General features: G+C 40.0%; 1 long non-coding RNA gene across 1 annotated transcript; it reads left to right on the forward strand.

Moving 5' to 3' along the window:
* The first annotated feature begins 8,505 nt into the window (after positions 1-8,505).
* Positions 8,506-18,369, forward strand: LOC144310770 (uncharacterized). The gene is made up of 2 exons (XR_013376449.1): positions 8,506-8,701; positions 18,154-18,369. It is a non-coding gene; the product is annotated as an uncharacterized LOC144310770 (long non-coding RNA).
* Positions 18,370-18,965: the final 596 nt, after the last annotated feature.

Raw genomic sequence — 18,965 nt, forward strand, 5'->3', positions numbered from 1 at the left:
GCTCTGAGGGGTTAAGGAACCAGCCTGTCAAAAGAAATTGAATGAGAGTCTAACCCAGGAGTCAAGCTCCAAAGAAGCCTCAAGGGGCTTAACCATGTCATGCTTACCACAGCCTTCACCTTTGATTCTTCCTCACCATTTCAATCTGAAGATACCCATCTGATGCAATTTACTTTCAGGTTCTCAATAACAAAAATCTCCCATCATAGACTCCACTATCCATTCTGAGATTCTTTCTCAACTTGGGCACTGGGAAGGGTGGAAGAGGTTCTAATTACTGATGTCAAATCCCAGGTTCCAAATTTCCCCCTAACAGCCTCATTTTCTTCCTTTTCTGTTTTTTATTTTTATTTTTACATTTTTTAAAATTTAAATTCAATTTGCCAACATATAGTATAACACGCAGTGCTCATCGCATCAAATGCCCTCCTCATTGGCCATCACCCAGTTACCCCATCCCCCACCCCCTCATTTTCTTATTCATTGCACTTTTAAGTGCACACATGAAAGTGTTACCAATGTTTGGAATTACAGATGTAATGTTGTCAGTACTTAATTGCTCTTTCCAGAATTTTTTTTTTGCATCAAACATGTATTTATTTTACTATCAGGAAGGAAGAAAAAAAAGGAACGGTGGGAAATAATGATGAAATTGGAAAAAAAGGAAAAAAATTGTTGCAACTTTTGTTGTTTCTGACAATCCAGGCTATTAAATTCCCTGTGCAGAGGATTTCACTATAGGCATATAGACTATCCTTAGACTTGGGTTTTCACCCGGCTAAAGGCCACAACCTCATATCTGTAGTGCAAGGTCAGTGCCCTGGAACAGAGTTGGGGCTCAACAAAGATGGGTGGGTTGAATCAGATGTGGCCCACAATGCACATAGTATCAATACGTGGCTAGTTTGAGGTTAACAGTCCTATAGATTTATTCCCTATTGAGATGTGAGGTCGTTTTTAGTTAGACTCAGATTTTAGAGACTTGGGGAAAAAACTGATATCATAATTCAATGAGTTCCTGAAAAAATGCATAGAATTTTTTGGTCACATAGTCTTAGTTTTTTTGGTTCATTTGACATATTGCTATGCTAAATTTGAAAGCAAATGTCAAGCGTAATTATTATATATGTAGAAATTCACTTCCCAGGAATCTATATTCCTCATCTGGAAAATAAGGGGCTAAACCAGATGCTCCCTAAAGGGCTTTCTACTATTTGTGCTCTCTGGTTTATGTATTTCAGACATTATATATCCCTTTTTGTTTATTATAAACTGAAAAGAGTAAAAAATGATAATATCCAGCTTCCAGGTTCCCAATTATGTTATAGCTGATCTACAAATTAGATGGCTAAAGGATTATGTTACTTTGGACTAAATAAAAAGAATAGATTAACACTCTGAGAAGGTGCTTGGATTGTGGTCTTCTAGATAAATCCCATGTATAGGCATTAGCACAACTTCCCTGTGCTACAGGCAATAGGATTATTCCATGCCTTTTGAGCATATATATGAGAGAGAATTAAAATAAGGTATTAAACTGAAACCTACTATGGAATTCAAGTACTTCTAACTTTGTGTTTTTACCCAGAATGTGTGTGTAATTGTTTGGTTCTTTTTGTGTTTTCTTTTTCCTTTTTTTTTTTTTAAATGAGTAATCTATAAATAACAATGACTTAGTCCTCTTTTATTTTTAAAGTCATGCAATATTGCAAATAAACTCTCCAATGCTCAAGTGTGTGTGAGGTGATATTTAGTGACAGAACCATGTAATGGTTAAGAGCAGAAGTTTTCAATCTCTGTTTTGCCACTTAATTAGCTGTACAACCTTGAGCAAGTTACTTAACCGCGTGGACTCCTCATCTATGAAATGAGGATATGAAGAATTCTTTCCTCCCTCCCTCCTTCTTTTCTTTTCTTCCTTTCTTCCTTTCTTCCTTTCTTCCTTCCTTCCTTTCTTTCTTTCTTTCTTTCTTTCTTTCTTTCTTTCTTTCTTTCTTTCTTTCTTTCTTCTTTCTTTCTTTTAACCAACAAATACTTTTTTGAGCACCTGCAATGTGCAACTCAAGGCTCTGGGAATAAATACAGCAGTGAGCAAGGACAAAGCCCCTTTTCTCATGTATGTAAGAGTTTAGTTGAATGAAACAAATAATAAATAAATATGGATGCCAGGTGGCAAATGCAATGAAACAAAGCAGAGTAAAGGATATGAAGGATGGAGGGAAGCTATTTAGAAGGGGTAGTCAAGGAAGGCTCCCCTGAGAAGGTAACACTTGAGCTGAAATATGAACTAAGTGGAGACAGCAGATTCCAGGTAGGGGAAACAGCAGATGTGACTACTCTAAGGAAGGTATGCTTTCAGTGAATGTTTGAGGAGGAGTAAGAAGATCAAGGTGGCTGGAACATGTAAAGCCTTTGGATTTTACTCTAAATGCATTGGGAAGCAGGGGGGTGGGGGCGGGGGGTGGCTTGTATAGAGCAGAAAAGAAATAGCATGATCTGGTCCATGTGGAAAAGGACCAACTTTCCAGATGTTTTAATATGTGGTTTGACTATGTGTCTAAAGATTTACTTCTCAAGCATGTGTTAAGATTGGCATGAGTTTATGAGGCAGCGGATATGAATTGCTTAGCGTCTGGAAGTGGACTGCACTTAAGAAGTAGCTCTTATTATTATGCTATTAGTCAAGTTGATAGACCATCACCAAGGTTCTGCACTGATGATGATAGAGCATCTGTCTGAGAGCCAAGGAAACAGGGAAAGAAAGCCATCATTTCCTAAGTACTTACTCTATGCTAGGCCTGTATGTATTTAGCTCAAGTACAATATAGAGCAAAGCAGCATGCTATAAGGGAGGGAAAAGAATGGCATCTGACCTTAAAACAGTTCCTCTAGTCTTTATGGTGCCCAGAACTAGTCATAACTCTGGGATAAGGTGACTATTAAAGTGTACATTTTAACTCGGAATGGTTACGTGGAGTGTTACCTGGAATGGTAACATTAGGTCCTATTCACCCCATTTTATCTTAATGTGATTTCATGGATCAGATTAACTTGCTAGCCACCCCAATGGCTCTGGAGTCTGAATGCCTGATCAAAATACAGCTCAATCACTTACAAGCTGTGTAACTTTGGGCAAGACACTTAACCCATCTGTGCCTCAGGTTTGCCATCTCAGAGACGATAGTGACAATTATGTCTCGGCATTTATGTGAGCTAAGAGAGATATTACATGCAAAAATGTTTTATCCAGTATAACTGTATTATTTGCACAGTTAAATTAATTAATGAGCCAATCAGAAGAGCTTCAAAGGGTGAACGCAAAGGACCAAAAATGTTATGGTGCTGCCCTAAGAAGTTCTGCAGGATGAACATTTCCAGGGGAGGGAACAGCTAGTAAAAAGATGCTAAAACATTTAAGAACTCTGACTTAAATCTTTGTAAGTTCTCACTGTGGAGACAGAAGATTAAAATGATCCAGCAAGTTTTGATCAATAAGCTGCAGGGTGAAGGATGACAAAGAGCCAAATGATGAGTTGGGTCATATAAGGGGTTTTTTACAAAGCAGTAAGAAAAACAGATAAATATGGGAAAGGAATCAGAAAACTCATAGAGTAAGAAATGCAGCAGTGAGGAAAATGTCTATCAAATCAGCAAGGTTTAAAAAAAATAAAATGAATTCCATCGCAATTGAGGCAATAAAAAAGGGAGGCGCTTCCTCATATACTGCTGAAAGGAATGTAAATCAATAAAACCATTTGAGAAATCAATGTGGTGCATAGATCAAGCACTTTTAAAATGGCTATTCTCTTTGACTTAATTCTATTTCTAGATTGTTATATAACCATTTTTATAGTTTTCTAGGTTTCATTGATTTATTTGAAAAAAATTAATTTTAGAGGTGGGGTCTTCATAGAATTTATTATAGCAGACCCAAATTAGAAAGATGAAAATATCTTCAAAAAATGGCATATTTTTGAAACCATTAAAAAGATATTTATATCCACATGAGGAAGAATGAAGTTGGACTCTTCTCTCAAACCATACACAAAAATTAACTCAAAATGGATCACAGACTGAGATGTTCAAGAACTAAAACTATAAACCTCTTAGAGGAAAACATAGGAGTAACCATGACCTTGGGTTAGGCAAAGCCTTCTTAGATATGATATCAAAAGCACAAACATCAAGAGAAAAAAATAGACAAATTGGACTTTATCAAAATTAAAAACGTTTGTGCTTCAAAGAACACTGTCAAAACAGTCAAAAGACAACCTAAAGGAATGGGAGTAAATGTTTGCAAACCATTTATCTGATTAGGGACTTGTATCCTTCTGGAATATATATTTAAAAATTACAACTCCAAAATAAAAAGACAAATAACCTAATTAAAACATGGGCAAAGGTTCTGAATGGATATTTCACCAAAGCAGGTGTAAGAATGTCCAATAAGCATATGAGAACATGCTCAACATCATTAGCCACTAGGGAAATGCAAATCAAAACCATGATGAGATACCATTTTACACCTGCTGTAGTTGGTTATACTAAAAAAGACAGATATTAACAAAAATATGGAGAAATTAGAACCTTCATAATGCTGCTGGTGGGAATGTAAAATGGAGCGGCCATTTTGGAAGACAGTATTGCAGTTCCACAAAAAATTTCCCATGTGACCAGGAATTTCACATAGAATTCCACTCAGAAATAGAAACATATACTTGTACACAAATGGTTAAAGCAGCCTTATTCATAGTAGTTAAAAAATAGAACTGACACAAATGTCCATCAACTGACAAACAGATAAATAAAATGCCATGTATATAATGGAATATTATTTGGCAATAAAAAAGAATGAAGTATTGATACATGCTCTAACATGGTGAGCCTTGAAAAATTATGCTAAATGAAAGAAGCCAGTCATAAAAGACCTGTATTGTATAATTTGGTTTATATGAGATGTCTGAAATTGGCAAATGTATAGAGATAAGAGTAAATTAGTGGTTGCCTAGGGGTTGAGATAAGGTTGGGAATGGGGATTGACCACTAATGGACACAAGCTTGCTTTCTGGGATAACAAAAATGTTTTCAAGTTGATTATGGTGATGGTTGTACAGCTCTGTACACCAAAACCCATTGGATTGTATACTTTATTTTTTAATTTTTTAAAAATATTTTACTTATTTATTCATAGAGACAGAGAGAGAGAGAGAGGCAGAGACACAGGCAGAGGGAGAAGCAGGCTCTATGCAGGGAGCCCAACATGGGACTCGATCCCGGGTCTCCAGGATCATGCCCTGGTCTGAAGGCAGTGCTAAACCGCTGAGCCACCTGGGCTGCCCAAATTGTATACTTTATTTTTTTAATGGGGAAAAGAAGAAAATTTTACTGAAATATAACATAGAAAAGTTAAGAAATCATGAGTGCATAGTTTGATAAATCTTCACAAACCAAGCATGCCATGTAATCAGCAAGAAACAAGAAACAAGAGTCTCCATGCCCCCTTCCAATTATAACCTCCCCCAAAGCACAACTTCTAATATTATAGATCAATTTTTTCCTGTTTCTGTACATTGGATACATTGAATTAGAGAATATGTAGTCTTTGGGGGGATGGCTTCTTTTTTTTAATAATAAATTTATTTTTTATTGGTGTTCAATTTGCCAACATACAGAATAACACCCAGTGCTCATCCCGTCAATTGCCCCCCTCAGTACCCGTCACTCATTCACCCCCACCCCCCGCCCTCCTCCCCTTCCACCACCCCTAGTTCGTTTCCCAGAGTTAGGAGTCTTCATGTTCTGTCTCCCTTTCTGATATATCCTACCCATTTCTTCTCCCTTCCCTTCTCTTCCCTTTCACTATTATTTATATTCCCCAAATGAATTAGACCATATAATTTTTGTCCTTCTCCAATTGACTTATTTCACTCAGCATAATACCCTCCTGTTCCATCCACGTTGAAGCAAATGGTGGGTATTTGTCGTTTCTAATGGCTGAGGAATATTCCATTGTATACATAGACCACATCTTCTTTATCCATTCATCTTTCGATGGACACCGAGGCTCCTTCCACAGTTTGGCTATTGTGGACATTGCTGCTAGAAACATCGGGGTGCAGGTGTCCCGGCGTTTCATTGTATCTGTATCTTTGGGGTAAATCCCCAGCAGTGCAATTGCTGGGTTGTAGGACAGGTCTATTTTTAACTCTTTGAGGAACCTCCACACAGTTTTCTAGGGTGGCTGCACCATTTCACATTCCCACCAACAGTTTAAATGGGCAAATTATATGGTATGTGAATTGTGTCTTTATAAAGCTGTTAAAAATACATTTGTGTAAAGTATACACTAAGAGAAGAAATGTTCATAATATTAATGAATGATTTGGAACTGTGCATTGTGAATTATGAATATAATTATTTAGAAAGAAGATTAGAAGCTCTGACAAATTCTGGAAAGAGTGCCACTAAAGTGTTAATGAAGGCAGCTTTGGATGGTGAACTATGGTTGATGATTTTTTTCCCCTCTGATGAGCAGGCCTTTTATAATAGGGGAAGCTTTTTTAATAAAAGAAATGAGGAGGCCTTATTTCCCAGACAGTCCTTGGGTGTAATCCTTACTCATTCTTACTCTCTGCTGAATAGAAAGCAACTGAAGAGAGCTTCAGCTGTCATTCTATAGAAAACAAAGTCTGACTGAGACCAAAAGTGTGTTTTCCGTGCTCTCTCCTACCTCCTGTTCTTCTACCCCACAGGCCCATAAAAGAAAATAATTCAGAAAATCCTGAACAAGTGAAACCCGGAAATGTCCTGGACTTATATCCGGCAGCCTCATGCCCTGGAGGTGAAGAGCAGACAACTGCTGTCCACGGCTTCTCACAGTGAGAGTGGAATGAGGGAGGCATGTGTTCCAGCTGGGGGCATGAGTTAGGGCCCATGCCAGGTACAAGGAGAAGTTCTGTTTTTCCTTGAGTGTACACTATATGCTTATCTCTACTGAGGAAACCAGCTTTTCCTTCTTACCTCCCAAGAGGAGGAGCCAGGGCTGGCTCACATCCCTGGACAGAGTTACACTTCCCAGCTGGCCCCTCTCCAGGCTAGCCAGTTGTCCATCTCTATCTTGGAGGAACAGCTTTAACAAAGTCCTTGGCCCTGTTTGGAAATCCCCTTCCCCTTGCTCTCCCAAACAAAATTAATTTGAAACAGTTGGGTTAATCTGAAACTTTTCCTCTGAGGAACATGTGTTCCTATGAGGGGGGAGAGTGTCCTGGAGACAGTCCTGGGGCTACTTGAAGTAGGTATCTACCTCCCCAATGCTGCAATCTGCAGTGCATTCAGGGACATGCTCCTGGGTTGGAGAGAGGTCTGGGGGCCAGTTTCTGAGGAGTGGTTGAAGAGCCGGGGGCTGCTTAGCTTGGAAAAGAGAAAACTCAGGGAGATCCTGAGATTGCCTCAATGAGCTGTTAGCATAAGAAAAGCTTATTTTGGAATAATATCTCAGAGAAAAATTGGAACCAATGTGGAGAAGTTGCAAGGAGGCAAATTGCCTTAATATTAGAAAGAACTTTTTAATAATGAGAACTTTCCAACGTGCTATGGGCTCTGTAATTGAGGATGTGATTTTTATCTGAGGAAGTCTGTGTAACAACTCTCTTTCAGGCATCATCAACTCGAGAGTGTAAAACTTTTTTCCAGCAGTTATGTGGTACTCATCATGTGCCAAGCACTATTCTAAATAGTTTACATATATAATTCTCAGAATACTTATAGCATCTTTCTAAAATAAGTGTATTATTATCTTCAATTTATAGATGAGGAAAAATAAGTCCTAGAGAGTGGTTCAGTAACTTGCCCAGGGCCATTCTGTGACTCAAACCCAAGTACTTTAGGTCAAACACTCATACTCTTAACTCTTATACTGAGGTTACATTTATATTAATACCCCCAGGATATGACCATATGCTCCTATATGTCAAAATATAGGATTTAGGCTCTCTCATCCAGAGGCACCCAGATCATTTCCAGGAGTTCTCATAGAGTGTCTACCTATATCTACAACCTAGTGGATAAGGTACATCACCTGTCATGCACTATGGTTTCCCTCTTGATGATGTCTCAGCTTCCAGTGCTATTCACACAGCCTTGCCAACTATACTAATTGTGAGACCACCAATTTCTATGCCAAGGGGGCTTCCTCACAATGTGCCTCAGTTCATAGGGCTCAAGGCCCATGTACTGCTGGGTTCTGAGAGCTATGGAGAATGGTCTTACATCTGTGCCTCAGTTTGTCATCTGAGTTCCCAAGAAACAATACTTTTGACTGGAGTCCTCTGTCTCGCAAACAAAATGTCCCTCTCAGCTACTGGCACTCATTTCCTTGGGTATAGAGTTTCAGAGACAGCCCAGCAGTTGGAGTTGGGCCCTACAACTAACATTCATCTCTGTCACCTTTGCTTCTTTCTCAACTTTCTCCTGTCACCTGGACAGCCACAATAAATAAAACTCTCTTTTCCCCCAGCCGCAAAACACAGAGCCTCCATGCACCAGGTGAAGAAAGAGAACTTTGAAGAGATGTCACCTCACTTCTCTCCAGCCCTTGCTCAGCCAGAAAGGACCTGGGATACCTGAAAGCAGAAGCAGGAAGACTCTTCTCATGGGTGCTGAGGAAAAGGGTGCCAGATGAAGTTGGAGGCTGGAAAGAATGGTAAGATCCCATAAATTCTAAAATGTTACACTCCTAAGCCCCAAATAGTTTGAAAGAAATGGAATTGCTTCAGCTTGTTTCCTCAAATAGCTCCCCTTTGGGTTTGTTTAGGGAAGAATGAGTTGTGTTTCTAGGTAAAATTTTTACCAGTTTCTGGATTCTACTTCATGTGGGGAAGGTATAGAGTGAAGGAATTGGCTATTTAGTGTAGCTCATCTTTAGGCAAGAAAGGAAGCTGGGACATGGAGGTCTGGGGTCGATTTACTGAGGGGGAGCAATTAATGGTTCTGTCTGATAAGGTATCTCCTTGAGGGAGAATTTCAGAGATGAGCTTCCTGTGCTTGTACCCAGTCTCTCTCATGTTCTTCAGGAGAGTAAACATGTCTCCATATTATCCAAGAGGTCTTCTCATTGTCCTTTATGGTCAATGTGAATTATGTGGGATATTTAGATTCTTTGAAGTTTCCATGAGAATATTTGGCTGACAAAGAGAAGTTAATAACAAGAGTAAGGTACATCTTACTGTGGATATGAAGAAAGGGTGTGATAGCCAGCCTCAAAATGGCCTCCTGGCAAGTATTCCTTGCCTCCTGGTGTTTATGTCTTGCATGGTGTCTCTCCCTGCATTGAATCCATGTTTGCCTGTACAACCAATAAAATATGGCAAAAGTGAGTGTGTGAATGTCTAGGCTGGGTCATGGCTTCCAGCTTGGTCTCCTGGATCGTTTGCTCTGGGAGAAGCCAGCTGTCCTTCATGTTGTGAAGGACACTGAAATAGCCATGTGGAGCAGCCTATACGGGAAGGAACTGAGGCCTCCTGCCAAAGCCAGCACCCACTTGTCAGTCAAGTGAGTGAACTACCCTGCAAGATTCTCTAGCCCCAGTAGAGCCCTCAGATAACTGCAGACCCTGTTGACATCTTGACTATAACCTCATAAGAGATCCTGAACCAGAACTGCTCAAACTCCTCCTTACCTATAGAAACTGTGACAGGTATTGATGACTTAAGCCACTAAGTTTTGAGCTAATTTATAACACAGTAATTGATAACCCATGCAAAGAGCAAGTCTGATTATATATGAAGGGCTGTAGCATAAGCCCTGTGGGTTGGGCGTCTTTATGCATCATGTCCTTGGAAGGCTAGGGGATGGTTTCCTGGTCCTGTGGTAGGGGTTGGCAAACTAGGGCCCATGGGTCAAATCCATCCCTTCACAGGCCAAATCTGCCCACATGACTTGTCTACATATCATTTATGGCTGATTTCTTGCTACAGTGACAGAAGTGAATGGTTGTGATACACTGGATGGTTCACAAAGCTGAAAATATTTACTACTTGGCTCTTCTTTAAAAAGATTTTTTATATACTAATTTGAGAGAGAGAGAGAGAGAGAGAGAGAGAGAGATACTGCACGAGAGCACAAGCAGGGAGGAGGGTCAGAGGGACAGGGAGAGGCAGACTCCCAACGTGGGACTCAATCCCAGGACATTGGGATTGTGACCCAAGCCAAAGGCAGACACTTAACCATTTAACCAACTGAGCCACCCAGGTGCCCCTACTATTTAGCCCTTTATAGAAAAAACTTGCCGACCCCTGTCCTATAGGAACAGTGTGATGGTGAAATGTCTTTCTCACACACATACAGTTACACATACCCTCTCCACACAAGAGCCAGAAGGGCATACATGCTATTTCATCTGCCTGGAAATTAGCCTCTCTAATTTCCTCATCTGGCTAACTTCTACTCATCCTTCAAAACTTGGTTCAGATGCACCTCCTTGAATCCAACCTTGTGAAATGCCTCTCCTTCTTTGAGATTGGCTTATATATCACTTCCTTCTCTCAATCCCCGAAACTAAACAAATTCTAACAGCAGTGTTTCCATATCTCTTTTAGAACTCTAATCAACGCATGATGGGGATTTGTGTAGTGTCTTTCTCCCCCACTGGACTATAAGTTCTTCAAGGGCAAAAACTATTTTTATGAGAAACATACCTTTATTTACATATTCATCACAAATACTTATCAGATGCTTATTATTTGTCAGATAATTTCCCTACATTGGGATACATGGAGAAAAAAGACTGAGTCCTTGTCTTGAGGTTACTCTAGAAGAGAAGTGGAAAAGCAAACTGGCATTAAGATATGAGGTAGTGGAGATGTGTGCAAACTTCATTGTGAGCATATTTGCTGTAGCCATATAAACATCTGCAAAAAGAAATGGGTTTTCAACACTTTCATAGCATTTACCATGTCAGACACTGTACTAAGCACTTACATACATTACAATTTATTTAATCTTTATACAAAATGGCACAAGTACTATAATTATTTCCATTCTACAGGACATAGAGACCAAGAGAGATCAGGTAACTTACCCAGGGTCATAGAGCTAAAAATGTCATGTGAATTTTGGAGCAATTATTTAGTTGAATAATCAATTCTAAATCTCAGAAACAATACAAGTGTAAGAAATTGGGATAATGCTGTTCTTTTCTCCTTGAATACTAAGTGGATGGTTTCTGTCAAGGTGGAAATTCCAGATCCAGATGACTCCAACTATGTTTGGCATTTTATTTCCAGGAATTGCCTTCTAGGAGATTCTACACTTTTAATGATTGTGCAAGCCTGGTTTCCTCATTGAATTGCACCATTTGCCACTTTTTAAAGTCATCCCTAGTTATCAGTTTTACTTTCCTAGGGCTCTGTGGGGGAAGAACACATTCAACAGCCCCCAATAGTGTTCTTTTCTTGCTAAAGTCAGTAAGACCATGAATTGTCTACAGCTGAATGTGAGATAGAGCCCTGGTGCCTTCTCTCTGCCATGTCTCCAGCTGTGGTCTTAGTTGTGGATTAATTGGTTCAAACCTTGAGTGTCATTCAATGGATTGGTTTAGAGATTTTGTGGCTAATGGTGCTGGTTCTAGCTTAAAGAAGATGATCGCCCCCTGTAGTATGAATCATTTAATTGCATTCTATTTTCTTTTCTAGGAATGAAGACTCTGAAGCTTCAAAGCCCATCCCCTTTAAAAATAGATAATTAGGTATTCTGAGCCATTTGTCCACTCCATTCAGGCCAGTCATTTGTACTTGGTTCAGTCTTCCTGCACAAAGAGGTGGAGGCTTTGTGGTAAAGAGTGGAGATGGGGGAGTGGGAGAAATTCCACTGAGGGCAGTGACAGGTGCTGAAAACGGCTATGCCCTTACTCAATTGCTCGGCAATTCCCTTGAAAGAGAAAGGTACAAAGTGAAGTGGTGAGGAATGATGTCAAAGCAGAGGGGAGAGTGAAATGCCAGTGTGTCCACTCATGGTTTGCAGCATATTCACTCTCTTTCAACAAGTCCTAATGGAACCAATTATGTACCAGACCTTGTTTACAATCCGGTCCTGGATTGTAAATGGCAAATAAGACAGATGTGATTTCTGCCCTTCTGGAGCAGTAAGGAATATCAGAAAGACATTAACAGTAAAATATAGTAATGGCAAATTATGGTAAGTGATGGTAGAAAGAGTGGGCTGTTACAGTGAATAATCGAGAGTAGGGGATGGGACAGGACTATTTATTTTGAATGGAATAATCAATGAAGGCCTCTTTGAGGATGTGAAGGATTGCACTTGAAGGATAATGAACATGAAGCATAAAGAAGCAAGGGGAGAATTCCAGGCAGAGGGAATGGATTGTGCAAAGGCTCTAAAGCCAAGGCCAGAGCAAGAAAACTGAAATAGCCAAGTTGCTCTTGGTGGGGGCCTTCGGTGCTTTCCTTTGTTCCATCCAAACATGTTCCTGGTGATAGCTTGAGAACACACTTTTCCACGATCTACAAGAATCTACACGATCATCTGAGGTCTCAGTCTTCAGCTATGGCTCTGAGGCAGAGCAGCATTCATCAAGAAAAGGAGGCTGTTTATGGACATGGGGTCCTTTCTCTTCCATTTTAGAACAAGCAGACCTTGGTAAAGTTTAGTATTACAAATTACTTAGGTCCTCTGGGTTCAAATCTTGGCTCTGCCACTTGGAAACTGTAACAATAGCATGTTACTTAACTGCTCTGTGCCTCAGTGTCCTTATCTGTAAACTAACTGTGAAAAATATATGTACCTCATAGGATTGTTATGAGGATATAATTCGTTCATGTTAGCTAACTGCTTAGATCAGTACCTGGCACATAAACATTCAACAATCATGTTGTTATTATTATTACCATACTTAAACTGTTGTACCCTGCTGACAGTTCAGATGGAAGTGAATGTGTGTTGTATATTCCCCAGAGGCTGGTCTCCCAAAAATCAACTTATAGACTTCTTATATAATTCAGTTCAGAAATCATTTTTGTACCAGGCACTGTATTGGACAGTTGACTGCATCATTTCCTTTGAGCCTTCCAACAATCTTAAGAAGCAGGTATTACTACCCTTATGTTATAGATGCAGGAACTCATGTTTAAAGAGGTTAACTGGAGGATCCCTAGGTGGCTCAGTGGTTTAATGCCTGCCTTCGGCCCAGGGCGTAATCCTGGAGTTCCGGGATCAAGTCCCACATTGTGCTCCCTGCATGGAGCTTGCTTCTTCCTTTGCCTGTGTCTCTGCCTCTCTCTCTCTCTCTCTCTCCCCCCCCTCTCTGTGTCTCTCATGAATAAATAAATTAAATCATAAATAACTAAATAAGTTAACTGACTTACCTAATACCACAAGCTAGTAGGGTTCCTAGGTCCACCACTGAGATCTGACTCAGTAGGCCTGGGTAAGTCTTTGGAATCTACATTACAAGTACTTGCCCCAAATTTCCCAGTTCTGATGAGGGTGACCTCTTTACTGTACTTGGGAAAAGTATGGCCTCCATGATCCCTGGCTACAAAGTCCATGAAGATGGGAAAGTCCATACATGCCAAGTACACAGTTTAATGATGGAAGCAGTTTGGTGCTGTTGATGTTTATTATAACAGAATGAACTAAGTTCATGGCACTGGTTCCTTGCTATAGTTATTGTCCAACAGGCACATTGGGGCTTAAAAATGTCCCCATAGTGTTTTGCATCATGTAACTTCAGTTCACAATTTCTCATGTACAGTTCCAAAATAATATCAAATAAAAATGCTCTGAAAACCAAAAATCTTTAGGGTGGGGAAACTCATTTTGCAGTCTAACATGACTGCAAGTTTATTTGTGGATGTTATTCAAACCACTTGCTGTGAATATTTAGATACTGTGCTGCAAAATTATCAGTATGCTTGATTATGGGGTTGTATCAATGATCTATTGTCTCATAACATATTAACCCAAAACTTAATTGCTTAAAACAACAAACATTCATTTTCTCACAGTTTCTGTGGGTCAGGAATTCAGAAGAGGCTCTGCTGGGTAGTTTTGACTCATGGTCTTTCATGCAGTTGTGGTTAAGATGTTCTGGGGCTGCAGTCATCTGAAGGCTTTCCCAGGGCTGAGGGTTCCCTTGCAAGACGGCTCATTAATTTGGCTATTGGCAAGAGAAAGCACAATGCTTTTTACAACCCTGTCTTTGAAATATCCCACTGTCACTTCTGTTTTGTCCTGCTTCTTAAAAGAAAATCACCAAGATTAGCCCACACACAGGAAAAGGAGATTTAGATGTCACTTCTTGAAGAAATGAGTATCAAAAAATGTGTGGATATATTTTAAAACCACCAAAGTGTTACCTATATCTTCCTGGAAGTGTTCTGTTATATATAAGATATGAAGCAGTATTATCCTACAAATGATATAGTAAAGATTACTAAACAATTATGGATTGCATCTGGTACTAGGAGTTTTGGATAAAGGATTATGTTTCTGTAGTATCATGATAAGCTTGCACTATGGTTTTTACCACTTTAAATAAAGAAACAGAATGTTTTGGAATATTTTCAAGCCTCAAGGAACCTGATGGATTATCCAGTAACTAGATTCTAACCTCATCTCCTTCACTCTACAGATGAATAATGTGAGATTCAGGGAGAAAAAAAAAAAGCTAAGAACATACATACCGTGTTTCAGACACTGCTAAGTACCTTAGATGTATCATTTTATTAAATTTTCCCAGGTCGGGGGGTGGGGTTGAATGGGTGACGGGCACTGAGGGGGGCACTTGACGGGATGAGCACTGGGTGTTATTCTGTATGTTGGTAAATTGAACACCAATAAAAAATAAATTTATTATAAAAAAATAGATTTTCCCAGCCTTACTGAAGAAGAAAATAAGTATCAGAAAGGTGAGTAGAATGTCTCAGATCAGAGAGCTAGTGTATTTTGGAGACAGGCTAAAAATCCATGTCTCCCAGCTGTCAACCAGAGCCCTGAACATGTAACACCCCCTCTTATGACTTGCTGGGTGTGAGAGCAGAGCTTAGAAACCATATCCCTGGAGGATAAAGTTGAAAGGTCTTCTGTCCACACACTCAGGGTTCTCGCTAGTCTGAGGATCTCACCAGCCTTCTGCTTCCCTAGCTAGTGTCCAACCTGAGATTTTTCCCCTGGGAGCCAGACAAGAACCCCAGAAGTTGCAGAAGCAATAGCTTTGCTGCTTGTTGCCTCATCTTCAAGGTGGGATTCTGAACTTCAAGCTAGGTGGGTGCTGCTGAGGTATGACCAGGCCTCATTCCCACTTTGAAATGCCTTCTGAGGGTATACATCTCAACTATACATCATGTTCACACTCTCATCTCTGAGATCTTCCCAAACAAAACCTCCTCCCTAGGGGCTATGGCTGGAGAAAGCCTTTCCAAGGGCTGTCAGCTTTAAACTCTACAAAGGATATGACATCATCAGGCATCTAAGGTCAAAAGTTGTAATGATAATGGGTTGTAGTAAGAAAATCAGTTAGGACTCTTAGTAACAGATGTCAGAGAATCCAACCTGAAATGACATAACCTAAGGGGAAATTAATTGAAAAGTTGAGATATAGCATTGATTTCAGGGGTGGTGTGATGCAGAAAATCAAATGCTCCGGAAGGACTGGTCTCTTTTTCAACCCACCCCACCCCACCCCACTCTGCCTACTCTGTTGTTGACCCCAATTGTCAGACTGTCTTTTGGGTCCTTGAGCCAATCACTATCCTAGGAGGATGACAGAGTTCTCATTGGCCAGACCTGGGTCACACTCCTGGATGGGTGACACTCCTGGATGGGAGAATTGGGAGAGTACAGACCAGCAAGTAAAAAAGTGGAGGCTCCACTGGAGGTAGAACAAAGGGATGTTGCGGGTAAATTTGAAAACACTTGAGCTCTTATGATGTGCCAGACTCTATGCTAAGCATCTCACATGCACAAATCTCATTTAATCTTTTTAAAAGATATTTGAGAAAGAGAGAAAGTGTGAGCAGAGGGAAGGAGCAGAGGTAGAGGGACAAGCAAACTCTCCACTGAGCAGAGGGTTCCATGCGGGGCTCCATCCCAGGACTCTGGGATCATGGCCTGAGCTGAAGGCAGATGCTTAGCTGACTATGCCACCCAGGTGTCCCTCATTTGATCTTTATAAACAACTCTGTATGATATGTATTAATATTACCTCCATATAATAGTTGAAAAAACTGAGTAAGAAACATGCTTAAGGTCACATAGCCAGTAAGTGATGGGGCCGAGTTTGAACTAGTTCTGATTCAAAAGCCATTCTTGTTCCATTTCCATGAAGCTCCTGTGATATCAGCTTCCTCTAAGTCATTTAGGCAGGGAACAGCATCTCCTCTTTATCATCTGGATCAAATAGTCATAAAATCTAGTTGATCCTACCTCCACCAGCTTTGAGCTATCTGTTCCCATCTTCTATTCCTAGTGCTACTGCCCTAAGGACTTGTTCAGTTCTCTGATAATGGATAATGAGAGTAGCTTATCCTTTTCTTGGAGAACACACATGTGAGGTCTGAGGGCCATTTTAACTTACAAATGCATATTTAAAAGTTAGAATCACATAAAATCTATGTCCTATGGTATTCTTTGAAAAATGGAAAAATTTGGTAACACTGAACCTGCAATCTTCATGGCAATAATGACTGAAATTGAGCAGCACTCTCTGGAGACAATTAGAAGGCATCTGTAGTTCAATTGGCCAAGCTCCTGTTGCTTTTTACCTCCAGACTTCCTCATTCAGGTAAGCTCCTTACCTGCTCTGTGTAAACATCTGAGTTTGCAATCTTAGTCCCTAGTCTCTCCCCATTTTTACCCTTCTTCCTTTGAGCACTAGGTTTATCTTCTTAAACCATGATCTGATTATCCCACTGTCATATTTGAAGACATTTAATAGTTCCACACTGCCTACAGGCCCACTACAAACTGGATCCCAAGTTACTTTTTTAGGCCTATGTCCTGTTGAACAAGTCTCCAAACACACACACACACACACACACACACACACACACACACACAATTTCTGCCACACCCTTCTGGAAGGCTCCACATTCCCTCTCCCACTTGCTCAGGCCTTGTTCTTTGGGTCCTAAGTCCATTCTTAGTTTTCACTGTTCCTCTTCACATCTTCTCTTTGAGTTCTCACACAACTTTTAATGACCAGGTCAATACCTACCTCCTCCCAAAAAGCTTTCATCAACACTAACGTGCTCCTACTCCATACACCATTAGTAAGTTATTTTTGAGCACCTATTGTGAATGACATTTATTAAAATAGTAAGTACTCTTTATAATCAATCAGCTAAGTTCAGATTTATGGAACACTACTATGTTCCAGGCATTTTTCTAAGTGTCTTATGCTCACAACAGCTTTTTGATGTACATGCTGATCTTATTACCATCGTGCACTGAGGAATCTGACACACAGAAAATTCCAGTCATTTGCCCAGTTTCAGACAGATGGGAAGCAGTAGAGTCCAGCAGTAGAGCTGGAATCCAGGTAGTCAGGACCCAGACCCTGGGCACATTATCACCATCTGCGATATGTATTCAGCACATATTTTAAAGAAACTGCCATGTGCTAGGCATTGTAGGAGATGTTGCAAATATATAGATGAATAGCAGCACACTTGCTGCCCTCAAAGAATTCACAAGCTAGTAGAAGGAGACTGAGGTGGCCCAATAGGAGGAATGAGTATCACAGGTGCCCCATAGAAGTGTAGAAGGAGAACAGGGACAACATAGAGTTGTCCATGAGAATTTGGAAATCATGCACAAAAGGGAAGCCATGGCCATCTGAAAAGGTCAGGGAAGACTTTGTAGAGGAACTTTGAGTTGAGTCTTAAGAGGTGAGTTACACAAAAAAAGCCGCATATTGTATTATTCCATTTTTATGAAATATTCAGAATTGACAAAACCACAGAGACAAAAAGCAGATTTCCAGGGCTTGGAGGAATGGGAGACTGATTACTTAATGGGCACAGGATTTCTTTTGATGATAAGAATATTCTGGAATTAGACTGTGGTGATGGTTGTAGAAAATTGTGAATATAATGGGAGTGATTGAGTCATACAGTTTTATTTTATTTTGTTTTAAAGATGTTTCAGAGAGAGAGAGAGAATGCACAAGCAGAGGGAGGAGCAGAGGAAGAAGGAGAAGCACAATCCTCGATGAATAAAGAGCCCTACACAGGCTCAATCCCAGGACCCACGATCATGACCCAAACTGAAGGAACACATTTAACTGATGCAACCAACCAGGCACTCTGAGTCATAGTTTAAAATGATTAAAAAAGTAAAATTTATGTTATGTAATTTTATCTCCAAAAAGAAGAGTTGATATCTATGAGGTACACTTAGTAGACCATGGGGTGGGAGTCAGTAAAGCCTGCATTAGTAGATGCAGAGAAAACATTTGACAAAATACAGCATCCATTCCTGATCAAAACTCTTCAGAGTGTAGGGATGGGAACACATCTCAATATTTTAAAAGCCATCTACAAAAAGCCCACAGCAAATATCATTCTCAATGGGGAAACACTGGGAGCCTTTCCCCTAAGATCAAGAACATGACAGGATGTCCACTTTCACTACTGCTATTCAATATAGTACTAGAAGTCCTAGCCTCAGCAATCAGGCAACAAAAGAAATAAAAGGCATTCAAATTGTCCAAGAAAAAAATCAAACTCTCCCTCTTCGCAGATGACATGATACTGTATATAGAAAACCCAAAAGACTACACCTCAAGATTGCTAGAACTCATACAGCAATTTGGCAGTGTGGCAGGATACAAAATCAATGCACAGAAATCAGTGGCAATTCTATACACTGACAATGAGATTGAAGACAGAGAAATTAAGCAATCAATCCTTTTCCAATTGCACCCAAAACCTTAAGATACCTACGAATAA

The sequence above is a fragment of the Canis aureus genome, chromosome 3, assembly GCF_053574225.1.
Source record: "Canis aureus isolate CA01 chromosome 3, VMU_Caureus_v.1.0, whole genome shotgun sequence".
Classification (NCBI taxonomy): Eukaryota; Metazoa; Chordata; class Mammalia; order Carnivora; family Canidae; genus Canis; species Canis aureus.